General features: G+C 46.1%; 1 protein-coding gene across 1 annotated transcript in view; it reads right to left on the bottom strand.

Annotated features, from left to right (window-relative positions):
- Positions 1-16721, bottom strand: part of LOC124741112 (ankyrin repeat and protein kinase domain-containing protein 1-like) — a 99763-nt gene that overhangs the window by 72097 nt on the left and 10945 nt on the right. The window lies entirely within an intron of this gene.

The following is a 16721-nucleotide window of genomic DNA, read 5'->3' as shown; positions in this document are numbered from 1 at the left end:
CCATGAAATGGAGTGTTACATAAAATACGCAAGGTTGGCCAAAGATGCTCTACATTACACATATACCGCCTCTCAAGATGATAGGCAAGATAAAAACATATTTCAGGAATTCGGCCGTTACACTTCAAGCAATAAATTCGTTAACACCGAATCGGACAAACATGACAGGGGCAGCTTTTAACGTACGGCAAACCAACAGACAGACAGACAAACACTAACTGGATAACAAATGCGGACGGGAGACAGACGACCATGCTGGGGACGAGAGACTGACCAAGAAAACAAGTAGAATTTAACAAGTAAATGAAACAACATATCACGAATCACTTAACTTCCAATAAACTGCGATGTCTGGCGAAGACCTGTCGCAGCACCCCAAAAACGCTCTCCCGAACCGTCCGCTGCCAGCCGCTTCAACGGACGGAGGAAGGCGCGCCGATCTCCCGTCTCACGGCGTCGCAGCTCGCGCCGGCCAGACCGACGTCGTGGGTTGACTCCTGTTGCTCTCGTGTCGGCCGCGAAGCCACTACCCCTCGCTATACGGCCCGGCCCACTGGACTCATGTGGCGACCTCACATGCTCCGACGCTCAAGACGACAAGGCATCTTGTGTCTCAGAGCGCGACCGACCAACCGATCGATCCAACCGGCCGTAAGGGTCGATCCGAACGACAGACATACTGGCACTCCAGACGACAGACAGACACTGACTGCCCCACAAATTCGGACAAGAGACAGACCAGCAACTGGTGATGAGTGACTGACCCAGACTCACTCCGACTGTCCAACTGCTCGACTCGCGAGCTCACAGCGCCCCTTAACTGCACGTGAACAGCCAACCTTTCCCATTTCCCACCAGAGGGAGACACCAAAGCTGCGATTTCCACAGCGGCGTCACCGCCAGAAACGGAGGGCGACTGCTTTACGCTACACGCTGCGGCGCGCTCTTCAAACAGCAAATTTTACCACGGCTCAACATTAGTTAACACAAATACCATCAATGCAAGCAAGTCTACGGTGAACGAGATTCTGACGCAACGTGACAAATATCCCTGTTGTGTTTCGAGTCACATCACAGGCAGCTACAATTCTCGCAACTAATCTCATCTCCCTATCCACTGGGGACCCAAACACAAGCGACTTTAGGAATTCCCACACAAAATAATCAAGGGGATTCAGGTCACGTGATCTCGCAGGCCACGGAATGGGATTTCGAATCCAGGTACCAGGAAATACAGCACTGAGGTGGTTGTGGACATCCATACTGAAGCGGGGCGGCGGACCGTCATGTTGTATGCACGTCCTCTCACCAACAGCCAAGGGCACGTTCTCCAACAACTCAGGTAGAACTCTTTGCACGAACCTCCAGTACAGGTAGCCATTCAGATGGCCAGGTAGAAGATGGCTCAAATAAGACAGCCGCCTATAATCCCAGCCCAGATGCCAACAACGAAACGTAATTGACAGTGTGACTGTACTACAGAACGAGGGTTTTCCTCTTCCTGCTCGAGACAGCATCACGATCAAATGAGGCCTCGCCTGTAGACGGCACGTTTTGGAGGAAATCTGGTCGATCAGTCCACTGTCAGAGCAACCACTGACACAATGCGACCCTTGCTGCAAAGTCAGCCAAATGTTCAAATGTGCATGAAATCTTATGGGACTTAACTGCTAAGGTCATCAGTCCCTAAGCTTGCACACTACTTAACCTAAATTATACTAAGGACAAACACACACACCCAAGCCCGAGGGAGGACTCGAACCTCTGCCAGGACCAGCCGCACAGTCCATGACTGCAGCGTCTTAGACCGCTCAGGGTCAGCCAATAGTATTGCATGGACTCAATATGAGTGATACTGATGCACTTGTTGTTCGTGTAGTACTCGCCACACGCCGGTATGTGCAGTGGCCATCTCATGAGTACTCGTGGTGGGAGTCCGCTGCAACGTGCTCCAGCACCTCCTCTTCAGAGTAGGGTTTGTTCAAATGGTTCAGGTGGCTCTGAGCACTATGGGACTTAACAGCTCGGGTCATCAGTCCCCTAGAACGTAGAACTACTAAAAAACCTAAGGACATCACACACATCCATGTCCGAGGCAGGATTCGAACCTGCGGCCGTAGCAGGCGCGCAGTTCCGCACTGAAGCGCCTAGATGGTTGGTTGGTTGGTTGGTTGGGGAAGGAGACCAGACAACGTGGTCATCGGTCTCATCGGACTAGGGAAGGATGGGAAAGGAAGTCGGCCGTGCCCTTTCAGAGGAACCATCCCGGCATTTGCCTGGAGTGATTAAGGGAAATCAGGGAAAACCTAAATCAGGATGGCCAGACGCGGGATTGAACCGTCGTCCTTCCGAATGCGAGTCCAGTGTCTGGCCACTGCGCCACCTCGCTCGGTGAAGCGCCTAGAACCGCTGAGCCACCGCGGCCGGCCAGTGGGGCGTGTGAGCGACCCTCACGTTGCCAGGTCCGTCGTTCCTTCAATCCAGTGAGCCAGTCTCCTGCATTCGTAGATCGTCAGAAATAAACACTCGTCGTGACGGATGATGCCTGCTAGGAAATCGTTCCCTGTACAGCCTTTGAACAACGACAGCATTGCGACGTACTTCGCCATACACAAGGCGCATGTCATTCAGTTCTGCGAAACTGTACCAGTACTGCTCCACCGTGTTGTACTGTACAGCTCTGGATAGCACTGAGTAACGAATGGGTCTGTGGTTGATTCACAGCATGTTCTGTCGTGGAACAATGTAAATACGAGGGCTGTCCAGCAAGTAAGTTACGATCGGTCGCGAAATGGAAACCACAGTGAAAACCAGAAACTTTTTATTTGCAACAGTTAGGCACACCTTCCTCCTAATTCTCTTCATATTCGCCGCTCCAACTTCGAAGTTTGTCTTATAGTGTTGTATCAACTTTCCAATATCCTCGTCATAGAAAGCAGCCGCCTGTGCTGTCGGCCAGTTATCTGCACCGGTCTGCAGTTCGTTGTCTGTGGAAATATTGTGTCTTCATAGCCAGCGGTTCTTGTGAGCAGAGATGAGATTCAGAGGTAGCCAATTAGGTACTGTATTGTGGGTGATCAAACACTTCTCATTGGAAACGGCGCAGGAGCGTCTTCATTGCCCCTGCAGTGTGCGGCCGAGAATCGACATGAAGAAGGACCTGCTCGACAGTTGTGTTAAGTGGGCTGCATGACACAGGCGAAATCTCTGCCCAGGCCCTCGTACTTGGCGGGAGACGCTATTCCCTACACATCTTCACGTGCTCACTGTTCACTCAAAACAGAAAAGAGCGACGCGACACGATCGACGGGCATACTAGAGACACTGCCCAACACATCTGTGCAAAGCTTTACCGGATTTTCCCAGTGGTTTACATTTCGCAACCGATCGTAACTTACCTTCTGGACAGCCCTCGTACAATGCAACAGAGCACTTTAGGGGAAATTAAAGTAACGAAAGTCTACACTAGTAAACAGGTTCGTCCTCCTTGTTTCCTTGCAGGAAATAAAGAATGTCCATGTAAATAAACAACACAGTATGTATAAACTTGTATGTATGTAAGTTGTAAATAAGCTGGAAAACAGTAAAGCTAGACAAGGTGACAGACAAGTTTATTTCCATATCTCTTTAAGCTGGCTTCTCCAAGTTCCCTACCTCAAATTATTCAGTGGAGCATTCTCTATGCCCTGTTATATTTTTGCACGCCCTTACGGAAACACCCTACATAACGGCTTAGAAAAGCTTGTCAGTGTGGATCTCCCGAAACTAGTACAAACTAATAATGCGAAACCGAAATTAATCGTTTTTACGTATTGTTTTGTGCATTACACGATTTGCTTTAAAGAGAGAAAACAAATGTAGATGCTGTTTTTGACGATTTGTTGGTGTTTAAAGTACAGTCAGTTGATGATATATTGCAGAATCATTTTCAAGTGTCCCAGAGAAAGTCACCCGTACATGTCATAGAGCTCAAAACAATTTAAATTCAAAGTTAGCTTACCGTGGTGTAGTGGCAAGCGTTGATGCCTCTGCATCACAGTCTGCATCTCTGTCTGCAAACTGGGTATTTGTGTTGTCATCATGTCATCATCGTCATTGTGATTCGTAACATTGCCTAGATTGGACCGTGTAAAAATTGGTACTTTTTATGGGAGCACAGTTGAACGCTCCCAGCCGGTCGTTGTGGCCGAGCGGTTCTAGGCGCTTCAGTCCGGAACCGCGCTGCTGCTGCGGTCGCAGGTTCGAAGAATCCTGCCTCGGGCACGGATGTGTGTGATGTCGTTAGGTTAGTTAGATTTGAGTAGTTCTAGGCGACTGATGACCTCAGAAGTTAAGTCCCATAGTGCTCAGAGCCATTTGAACCATTTTTCACTGCGCCGGAAGACGTGTATTATAAACATGTACTCGACCGTGTTGAAAGATGCAAACGGCATCCCCGAATTGCTCTTCCACAGTGGGAAGTTAGAAGGTGCTTAAAACATCAATGTAGGCCCGTGCTGTGATAGTCCCACGGAAAACAACAAGGAGTTCAAGCCCCCTCCATCAAAAACACGACCACACCGTAACACCACCGCCTCTGAATTTTATTTTTGGCACTACACACGCTGGCAGATGACGGTCTGGGCATTCGTCTTACCCACAGCCTGCCGTCAGATCGCCACATTGTGTACCGTGATTCGTCACTCCACACAACGCTTTTCCACTGTTCAATCATCCAACACGTTCCTTACACCAAACTGAAGTCGTCTAGCATATCGTCGTCTGGCATTTACTGGCATGATGTGTGGCTTATGAGTATCCGCCCGACCATGAAACCAGAGTTTTCTGCCGCCCCGCCTAACTCTCAAAGAACTTACAGGATCCTGATGCAGTTTCGAATTTCTGTGTGACGGTCTGAATAGATGTCTGCCCATTACACATTACGACCCTCTTCAACTGACGGCAGCGTCCGTCAGTCAACAGACGACGTCGTCCTGTAGGCTTTTGTGCTGTACGTGTCCCTTCACGTTTCCACTTCACTATCACATCGGAAACAGCGGACCTAGGGATGTTGGAGGAGTACAGACGTATGACAGAAGTGACACCCAGTCACCGGACCACGTTCGAAGTCCGTGAGTTCCACGGAGCGCCCCATTCTGCTCTCTGACGATGTCAAATGACCACTGAGGTCGCTGATATGGAGTACCTGGCAGTACGTAGCAGCACAACTCACCTAATATGGAGAACGTATATGTTTGGGGTGTCCAGATACTTTTGATCACATAGAGTGTTACGTATAAGAGAATCTCCGGTAGAATATTCGTTAAAGGTCAGGCAGCGAAACGTCGCGGATTCTGTTATGTCGTCCCACAATAGGAGTTGTAATTAATGAAATAGTCCCACAAAACGCCTAGTGCCTTCCGCATTCTTATAAGTGTTGAATTCCCAGTCTACGTGCACTAATCCTTTCTATTTGCGGATATCGTAGGAGGTATGGATCAACTTCACAATGAAGCGTGTATGTGCTTGCGTGTGTTCAATAGTTTGCGTCGACTTGTGCAAGTAAGTGTGAAGGAAACAGAGTATAGCACTCTTATTCATTATGAAAAAGTGTCGGCAGTGGCAAATCTTGAAGTTTCAAATTACTGCGTGTGTTAACTTTTACTTCTTAGTTTTGCTAGATCATTTCTTGTGCAGCTTAGCTATGTCACCGACTGCGAAGAAGAAAGGTTCTAAAATTCATGGAAGAGATGAAAAAGTAATTCCCTACCAAAAAGGAAACTCGTCTAGCTTGAAGGGGGAAACCAGATGGCGCCATGGTTGGCCCGCTAGATGGCGCTGCCTTAGGTCAAACGGATATCAACTGCGTTTTTTTTTGTTTTTGTTTTAAATAGTTACACCCATTTTTTATTACATATTCGTGTAGTACGTAAAGAAATATGAATGTTTCAGTTACACTACTTTTTTCGCTTTGTGATAGATGGCATTGTCACAAACAAATGGTTCAAATGGCTCTGAGCACTCTGGGACTTAACTTCTGAGGTCATCAGTCCCCTACAACTGAGAACTACTTAAACCTAACTAACCTAAGGACATCACACAACACCCAGTCATCACGCGGCAGAGAAAATCCCTGACCCCGCCGGGAATCGAACCCGGGAACCCGGGCGCGGGAAGCGAGAACGCTACCGCACGACCACGAGCTGCGGACAGGTCACAAACACATCCCTGACAATTTTAGACGAACAGTTGGTAACAGGTAGGATTTTTGAATTAAAATATAGAACGTAGGTACGTTTGAACATTTTATTTCGGTTGTTCCAATGTGATACATGTACCTTTGTGAACTTATCATTTCTGAGAACGCATGCGGTTACAGCGTGATTACATGTAAATACCACATTAATGCAATAAACACTCAAAATAATGTCCGTCAACCTCATAGCACTTGGCAATGCGTGTAACGACATTCCTCTCAACAGCGAGTAGTTCGCCTTCCGTAATGTTCGCACATGCATTGACAATGAGCTGAGACACGTTGTCAGGTGTTGTCGGTGGATCACGATAGCAAACATCCTTCAACTTTCCTCACAGAAAGAAATCCGGGGACGTCAGATCCGGTGAACGTGCGGGCCACGGTATGGTGCTTCGACGACCAATCCACCGGTCATGAAATATGTTATTCAATACCGCTTCAACCACACGCGAGCTATGTGCCGGACATACATCATGTTGTAAGTACATCGCCATCCTGTCATGCAGTGAAACATCTTGTAGTAACATCGGTAGAACATTACGCAGGAAATCAGCATTCTGTCATGCAGTGAAACATCTTGTAGTAACATCGGTAGAACATTACGTAGGAAATCAGCATACATTGCACCATTTAGATTGCCATCGGTAGAATGGGGGCCAATTATCCCTCCTCCCAGAATGCCGTACCATACATTAACCCGTCAAGGTCGATGATGTTCCACTTGTCGCAGCCATCGTGGATTTTCCGTTGCCCAATAGTGCATATTATGCCGGTTTACGTTAACGCTGTTCGGGAATGACGCTTCGTCGCTAAATAGAACTCGTGCAAAAAAATCTGCCATCGTCCCGTAATTTCTCTTGTGCCCAGTGGCAGAACTGTACACGACGTTCAGAGTCGTCGCCATGCAATTCCTGGTGCATAGAATTATGGTACAGGTGCAATCGATGTTGATGTATCATTCTTTACACCAACATTTTTGAGATTCACGATTTTTTCCCAATTTGTCTGCTACCGATGTGCGGATTAACCGCGACAGCAGCTAAAACACCTACTTGGGCATCATCATTTGTTGCAGGTCGTGGTTGACGTTACACATGTGGCTGAACACTTCCTGTTTCCTTAAATAACGTAACTATCCGGCGAACGGTCCGGACACTTGGATGATGTCGTCCAGGATACCGAGCACCATACATAGCACACGCCCGTTGAGCATTTTGATCACAATAGCCATACATCAACACGAAATCGACCTTTTCGCAATTGGTAAACGGTCCATTTTAACACGGGTAATGTATCACGAAGCAAATACCGTCCGCACTGGCGGAATGTTACGTGATGCCACGTACTTACACGTTTAGGCTATTATAGCGCCATCTATCACGAAGCGAAAAAAGTGGTCCAACTAAAACATTCATATTTCTCTACGTACTACACGAATATGTAATAAAAATGGGGGTACCTATTATTAAAAAAACGCAGTTGATATCCGTTTGACCTATGGCAGCGCCATCTAGCGGGCCAACCATAGCGCCATCTGGTTGCCCCCTTCATGCTACACGAGTTTCGTTCTTTGTAGTTTTTTCGTTTGATGCTTATTTCGTGAGATATTAGGCCCAGTCAGTATCAATGGATGACCCTGTAATTGCTGGGATGAATTGCTCAGCACTTAACTGCTCACAAAGCTATTCAAACATCGGTAGGCACGTTAACCAGTGGACGTCTAACATAGTTACGAATGTTTATACGTAGTTTCATATACTTACAAAGTGCGCCTGTAATCTCTTAAATACACTGTTGGGAAAAAAATATCGGAACACCAGGAAAGAATTGTGCGACACAGACGAAAGTTGGTAGGCCTGTTCCTACATCTGAAAGATGACGTCTGCTCACATTTCACGCCAGTCGCCTGCGACTGTCGCTAGTGGCGTCACTATGAGGACGCAAATCAGGTTTGCTTCAAATACACGTTGAAACGATCGCGAGCGATTACCTTGAGATAGGACGTGGTGAGGTGATGTTAATCAAGAATGCGTTTAACACCGCACTGAGTTTGAACGAGAACATGTAATAGGGTTACGAGAAGTTGGTTACTGCAGAGAGACTTGGTTCAACTGCGTCTAAGCACTATGGAACATCTGAGGTCATCAGTCACCTTGACTTAAAACTACTTAAACCTAACTAACCTATGGACATCACACACATCCATACCCGAGGCACGATTCGAACCTGCGACCGTAGCAGCAGCGCGGTTCCGGACTGAAGCGCCTAGAACCGCTCGGCCACAGCGGCCGGCGAGAGCCTTGGTAGAATGTGGCCACTATGCATGATTGCCGGCTGTGTTCACGATAATGTACGTTCGCAAGAAGACCGGCACTGCCGAGAGGGAAGGCCATCGTGTTCGGCGTACGTCTCTGGCACTTCTAACTGCACCTGCAGCAGCAATCTGAACAGCAGTTGACACCACAGTGACAGAAAGAACTATCACAAATCAGTTAGTTCAAGGACAGCTCCGAGACAGACGGGTGTAGAATGCGTTCCGGTGACCCCAAACTACCGCCATTTGTGACTTTAATGGTGTCAAGCGAGAGCTCATTGGTGGGCAGGGTTGGGGGGGATCTGTTGTGTTTTATGATGAAAGCTGGTTCTGCCTCGGTGCCAGTGATGGCCGTGTGTCGGTCACTTCAGAGCCTGCAGCAAACTGTCTGTGTGCTGGACAGACTGGAGCTACAAATGGAGTTATGGTCTGAGGTAGGATTTCGTACGACAGCAGGATCACTCTCTTGGCTGTCCCACGCTCCCTGACTGCTGTCTGGTACGTCAGTCTGGTGATTCGACTTGCTGGGCTGCCATTCGTGAACGGCATTCCGAGGGCTGTTTTCCAACAGGGTAACGCTCACTCATGCACCGCTGTTGTAACTCAACGTGAACGTAAGTGTCGACATGTTCCACTGGCCAGCTCGACCACTGGACCTGTCTCCAATCAAACAGATACGGGACATCATCGGCCGACAACTGCAGCGTCATCCACAAACAGCATTAGCCGTCCCTGTACTGACCGACCAAGGGCAACACGCACGGAACTCCATCCCTCAAATTGACATCCGGCACCTGTGCAGCACAATGCGTGCACTGTTGCACTCTTGCATTGAACGTTCTGGCAGTTACACGTATTGTTAATACACCAGCATTTGATTTCTGAAATGACTTATTTAGCGTGTAGATTAACCTGTGATCTCACAATTTCAATAACTTAAACATGTTGCCTAGATAAGTGTGGTGTGCGTACTGTAAGACCTTCGGTACACACACCATCAGATTATTTGACTTGTCGCTCTAACGAAGTAGGCGAGTGTCAGCAATATGTCTCGTGGTCTTATCGTGGCGTGTTTATCTTCTGCCGTTAGGTCAGACGATAGAAATGCCACTTGCACGCTTAGAGTAGCAGATTGACGGTGACCAACTTTAAACAGAACTTGATTAATTTTCACACACATTTATTAAAATAATAAAAAGCATAAAAATAAATTAACTTGGTTCTGGATGCTATTTACAATTCACATTCTGAAGTTCCTTTGGTCTTGGTACGTTAATCTTATTCTCACATATCTCTGATACTTGACAAAGTGTCTATTCATTTATCTTCATGGCTATGTACAGGAATATGATAATCTTATTAGGCGCAGACTGAAACTTGACTACAGACTAATGCAGACTAACGCAGACTAATGCAGACTGACTGATCGGAGGTCTGTACACTCGTTATAATACCTCGCGCGTTCAGGTATCACTGCGCGAGTGTGATCCGCAAGGAGAAAAGGTTCTACATTTGCAGCAATCTCATTGGCTGCGTTACATATTAATACGCGGATCGGCGGAAGCAGAATTTGGTCCGTCTCTAAGGCAGCGCCATCTCGTAGTGCGGAGACGGACGAGCGCTGCGCCTGCGCTGTTGTGCTTAGCGGGGCGCCCTCTAGTGGGAAAGTTGTGTACGCGCTGACTACGCGGAACTATGTACACAACAATAAGAATGTCCCGTGCTGACTTTTGATCATCGCCAAAGATACTTTGTGGCAGAGAATGTAAGTAAACCAAAGACTTCTTTTGCCCAACAAAAAGTATGAAACGAAACTGTGCCGGATGTAGCAACAATATAAAGACAACTGAAGTGTAAGAAATCTCAAGTAGTGCTACTACGAAACAAACTGACAAAAGGCAATGTGGTGATCAGTCTACAGCGGAAGCAGATAGAAGCATTATAACAGGCCAATCAGATCTCTTTGATTACTGCAAACGCAACAGGAAAAGAAAAATCTTAGTTGATCCAATGTTAAAGACATTCGTACTGCTAAATAACACAGAAGTGCGGTTTGATACGGAGTCACTTTCGGACAGTTTGATCTGAAAACTGATGTCGCCGAAAGGATGTAGACATGTTTAAAGTATAAATTGTTGGTGCATGTCACCGAAAACACATTTTCGAAATGCAGTATACTGTCTCAAAATCCTATACAAATTAATACAGATACTGCAGAAACAATTGAGAACTGTAATTGGCATGAAAATCAAAGCTACGCCTCGGTACACCAAGTTGACAAGAAGCCGTAATTTCAAAAAAAAATCAACAAAACATGACCGAGTGAGGCGGCGCAGTGCTTAGCACACTGGACTCGGATTCTGGAGGATGACGATTCAAACCCGCGTCCAGCCATCCTGATCTGGGTCTTCCGTGATGTCACGAAATCGCTTCAGGAAAATGCCGGGTGGTTCCTTTGAAAGGGCACGGCCGACTTCCTCCCCATCCTTCCCTAATTTGATCGGACCGATGACTACTCTTTGGTTCCGTCCCCCAAATCAATCAACAACGCAATAAAACTTGTGTAAAAGATAATGGATTCGCTGATGTATGGGAATAGACTCCAAACGATCATCAGAATAAAGAGGCGAATCGTGCTTTATGTTTGTTGGTCTGTTGCATTACTGAAGTCACTCTATCGCAATGAATGCGGGTCTCGACGCAACTATTGGTTACGTCGTGACGTAGGAGATTATCCAGTTACTGCAAGCCCGAACAATATCACCTGAATTCCCTTCGGATGGCAGTCAACTGAATAAAAAGATGTGGTAATGCATAGGAATTTGACGGACAGAAAATACACTACTGGCCATTGAAATTGCTACACCAAGAAGGAATGCAGATGATAAACGCGTGTTCATTGGACAAACATATTATACTAGAACTGACATGTGATTACATTTTCACGCAATTTGGGTGCATAGATACCGAGAAATCAGTACCCAGAACAACCACCTCTGGCCATAATAACGGCCTTGATACGCCTGGGCATTGAGTCAAACAGAGCTTGGATGGCGTGTACAGGTACAGCTGCCCATGCAGCTTCAACACGATACCACAGTTCATCAAGAGTAGTGACTGGTGTATTGTGACGAGCCAGTTACTTGGACACCATTGACCATCCGTTTACGGTTTTTGAGAGATCTGGAGAATGTGCTGGCGAGGGCAGCAGTCGAACATTTTCTGTATCCAGAAAGGCCCGTACAGCACCTGCTACATGCGGACGAGCATTATCCTGCTGAAATGTAGGGTTTCGCAGGGATCGAATGAAGGGTAGGGCCACGGGTCGTAACACATCTGAAATGTAACGTCCACTGTTCAAAGTGCCGTCAATGCGAACTAGAGGTCACCGAGACGTGTAACCAGCGGCACCCCATACCATCACGCCAGTGATGACAAATACGCGCTTCCAATGTGCGTTCACCGCGATAATGCCAAACACGGATGGACCATCATGATGCTGTAAACAGAACCTGGATACATCCGAAAAAATAACGTTTTGCCATTCGTGCACCCAGGTTCGTCGTTGAGTACACCATCGCAGGCGCTCCTGTCTGTGATGCAGCGTCAAGGGTAACCGCAGGCACGGTCTCCGAGCTGATAGTCCGTGCTGCTGCAAACGTCGAGGAACTGTTCGTGCAGATGGTTGTTGTCTTGCAAACGTCCCCATCTGTTGACTCAGGGATCGAGACGTGGTTGCAGGATCCGTTACAGCCGTGCGGATAAGATGCCTGTCATCTCGACTGCTAGTGATACGAGGCCGTTGGGATCCTGCACGGCGTTCCCTATTACCCTCCTGAACCCACCGATTCCATATTCTGCTAACAGTCATTGGATCTCGACCAACGCGAGCAGCAGTGTCGCGATACGATAAACCGCAATCGCGATAGGCTACAATCCGACCTTTATCAAAGTCGGAAACGTGATGGTACGCATTTCTCCTCCTTACACGTGGCATCACAACAACGTTTCACCAGGCAACGCCGGTCACCTGCTGTTTGTGTATGAGAAATCGGTTGGAAACTTTCCTCGTGTCAGCACGTTGTAGGTGTCGCCACCGGCGTCAACCTTGTGTGAATGCTCTGAAAAGCTAATCATTTGCATATCACAGCATCTTCTTCCTGTCGGTTAAATTTCGCGTCTATAGCACGTCATCTTCGTGGTGTAGCAATTTTAATGGCCAGTAGTGTAAAATTACTTGCTCCACAGTAGATCTAACTGGCAAAGGCCAGAGGAATATGGGTTTTTTCGAACCCCATTCATCCAACAAACTGAATTAGAAAGGATTATTACTAAAAAAATGGTGTTCTTCTCGATGATAAGGTGATCAACCATAATTTTTATTCATTAACTTAGCAACAGGATGACTACCCAGAATCCGCTAGACAGAAAGATTTGCCGGAAGTTAATTCACTCTCGACCCGATCCAGCGTCATTTTAGCCAATGAACCATAGGTTTATTCTGCATTTCTTCACCAACGCAGCAGAGAATGGCCCGAAATCCTTCGGGAAAATGAAAACTGTTCAATTCGGAAATTGCGACTTGACAGAATCATTCACAAGGGGTGTGGACAGCTGAGTGGACCCACTGAATTGTTCATTTCCTAGCGCAGCTTTGTATGAAAACACAAACTCACAAAATGTTAATGAAATTTAGAGAGATTCTCGCCGATAAACATCACTCCATTGCTACATGCGAGCTCTCCTTGAGAGTAAATATTCAATGGTCGTGAAGAATATCTCAATACTTGTGTAAAAGAAGACTCAGCTTTCCCGATAGTGAAATTTAATCAACGTCTATTTGCTCTTCATTTCTGCGTCGAAAGATCTCTGAGTTGCAGTGATTGTACACCAAGAACAGGCTTCCTCTGTTTGCACACGTACCTGTTATCAGTCATTAGCTTCCAGTCGAAATGATAATATAAATGTGAATGTTCGCTGATATCATGTGTAAGTTACAGGCTGACAATTATTAAACTACATGAAAAAAAAACGTAAATTAGTTACAAAAATGGTTCAAATGACTCTGAGCGCTATGCGACTTAACTTCTGAGTTCATCAGTCGCCTAGAACTTAGAACTAATTAAACCTAACTAACCTAAGGACATCACACACATCCATGCCCGAGACAGGATTCGAACCAGCGACCGTAACGGTAGCTCGGCTCCAGACTCTAGCGCCCAGAACCGCACGGCCACCCCGGCCGGCGTAAATTAGTTACAAACTACGGGGTGCACACACTTTATTCAGCACGTAAAAGTCACTAAAGATTTTCGAATTAGGGTTATGGCATGTTCGATATGCCTGCCATCATAGGCGATGATGTGGCGCAGACGAATAGCGAAATTCTGCATGACTCGCTGAAGTGTCGGAACATCGATGCTGTCGATGGCGCCCTGAATGGCTGTTTTCAGCTCAGCAACGCTTTCGGGGCTATTGCTGTACATCTTGTTTTTTATATAGCCCCACAAAAAGTTGCACGTTTTTGGATCCGGAGAATATGGCGGCCAGTCGAGGCCCATGCCAGTGGCGCCTGGGTACCCCGGAGCCAGAATGCGGTCCCCAAAGTGCTCATCCTGGACATCAAACACTCTCCTACTTCGATGGGGTCGAGCTCCGTCTTGTATGAACCACATCTTGCCGAAATCAGGAACAGGGACACTTTGCATAATGGGGATGACATCGTCTTCCAAAACCTTGACATACCTTTCGCTAGTCACCGTGCCGTCAAAGAACATCGCACCGATTATTCCGTGACTGGACACTGCACACCACACAGTCACCCGTGGTCGGTGAACAAACTTCTCGATCGCGAAATGTGGATCCCCGTTCCCCAAATGCGCCAGTTTTGCTTACTGACGAACCCATCCAAATGAAAGTGGGCTTCGTCGCTAAACCAAACCATACATGCGCATACTAATTCCGATCATGCCCCGTGGCCAACTGGGCAATTTGGTCGGCCTAATGGAAACCGTTCAGAAGTTAAGACGATTTTAGTTCATATAGTTCAACAATTCTCTCCGTGTATGTGATTACTCTGGCGAGGTATTTGGAACAAAATAACATTAAAAGAGTTTTGGAACTGAAGAAAGTTAATTAATAAAATGCTATAAGATTCACATATGTTCATCGAAGCACAATACAATTCACAACAAACACGTAGTGGCACTCCAGTTAGGCTGGATTCGATAAAACTTCCAGGAATCAGAAATCAGAAATAAAGCAGTGCAACTGCACCAGAGAAAGTGACACCTTAACTTGGAATGGAAAAAAGTGCAAATAGGAATTTATGTGAATCACTTAGCAGACAAGATCGTCAGCTCCTGAAAGCGCAACAGAAAGATACGATTCCGGCGCCTGTGGTGTAATTGCACTTTAAGATGCTCCGCAGCAGAAAATGTGAAGGAGAATGGTCCGAACGATAAAAAGAATGATCACAGTACAATTTTTTTCTGTCTGTTCAAAATCTTCATTCGGTAAAGTTGCCATTGCCGTGTAATCTAAGAACTACGTTAACCGGCCGCCACTGCTAATCACACACGTTACAGAAGGTGAGCTGACAGCAGGTGGCCGTTTATGGATGTCACAGCCAGTAACGTGAGAGACGCGCTAAGGAAGTGAATAACAGGAGAAGAATGCAGCTCAGTAGTCAATAGTAGACAATGACTTTAAATTGAACTATACCAGAGCGAAAAATTACGCGCTGTGTTATGTCAAAGTTAGACCAACATATAAACAAAAAGCCGGCCGGTGTGGCCGAGCGGTTCTAGGCACTTCAGTCTGGAACCGAACGACCACTACGGTCGCAGGTTCGAATCCTGCCTCGGGCATGGATGTGTGTGATATCCTTAGGTTAGTTAGGTTTAAGTAGTTCTAAGTTCTAGGGGACTGATGATCTCAGATAAGTCCTATACTGCTCAGAGCCATTTTGAACCATTTTTTATAAACAAAAACAACTATATTAGCGCCCATTGCTTCGCTCACGTAGACTGTTTGTTCTGCACTTATTTTTTAGTTATTTTTTTTCTTTAATCGAATTTTCATGTTTTCACAACCTCCAACACATTCTAAACTTTTGAAGCCAATTAAGGCCATAGAAGGATGGTCTCTTCCCAATGTACCTCTAACCAAAACTGGTAACTGGAGTCCAATGTTTTCGTTCATCATGTCTTTTCTCTTCTTGTGTGATATTGCCACAGAAACTTTCATCCCTTAACACTACATCTTTACATCCAAAGAAGTAAACTACCATTTTCGATAGATTTAGATTCAATAATTTTTTTATATAAGGAAATATTTTCTTACAACTGTTCGTCCCCTGTTTCACTCGCTTATGACGTTTAATTTCCACAAACAATGAAACGGGTACATTTTCTGTTTGCAACCGGGAAGCCAAATATCAATTTATATGATGTAGCATCAAAAATACTTTAGTGTTTCCTTAATCATATATTTAAAAAAATATTCACGCACAATTTCACGACATATACGTTAAATTTCAAAAAATTCTGAACACGTATTTCATCATTTCCGACCGAGAGAAAAAAAAAGAAACAATTTTCGTAGGTCTATCTTCAAAATTGACATAATAGCGACATATTTACGAAAAGCCTTTTTTCATTGTCATGTCAGTCACGACATTGGCTTTTACATATACTGATTATATACATTCAAGTACAAAGAAACTGGTATAAGTATGTGTATTTAGACACAAAGATACGTAAACAGACAGAATACGACGCTGCGGTCTCCCCGGCCTATTTGAGATTAGTGCCTGGCGCATTTGTTAGGTCGGTTACTGCTGCTGCAATGGCTGGTTATCAAGATTTAAACGAGTTTGAACGTAGTGTTATAGTCGGCGCACGAGCGATGGGACACAGCATATCCGAGGTAGCGACGAAGCGCGGATGTTCCCGTGAAATCAAGAATCTGCTAAAACATCAAATCTCCGACATTACTGCGGCCGGAAAAAGATCCTGCAAAAACGGGACCGACGACGATTGGAGAGAACCATTCAATGTGACAGAAGTGCAACTATTCCGCAAATTGCTGCAGATTTCAATGCTGGACCATCAACAAGTGTCGGCGTGCGAACCATTCAACGAAATGTCATCCATACGGGCTTTCGGAGCC

This window comes from Schistocerca piceifrons, unplaced genomic scaffold, assembly GCF_021461385.2.
Source record: "Schistocerca piceifrons isolate TAMUIC-IGC-003096 unplaced genomic scaffold, iqSchPice1.1 HiC_scaffold_1870, whole genome shotgun sequence".
NCBI classification, from domain to species: Eukaryota; Metazoa; Arthropoda; class Insecta; order Orthoptera; family Acrididae; genus Schistocerca; species Schistocerca piceifrons.
Note: the sequence above shows the minus strand (reverse complement) of the source record. Positions and strands in the feature narration are given on the sequence as shown.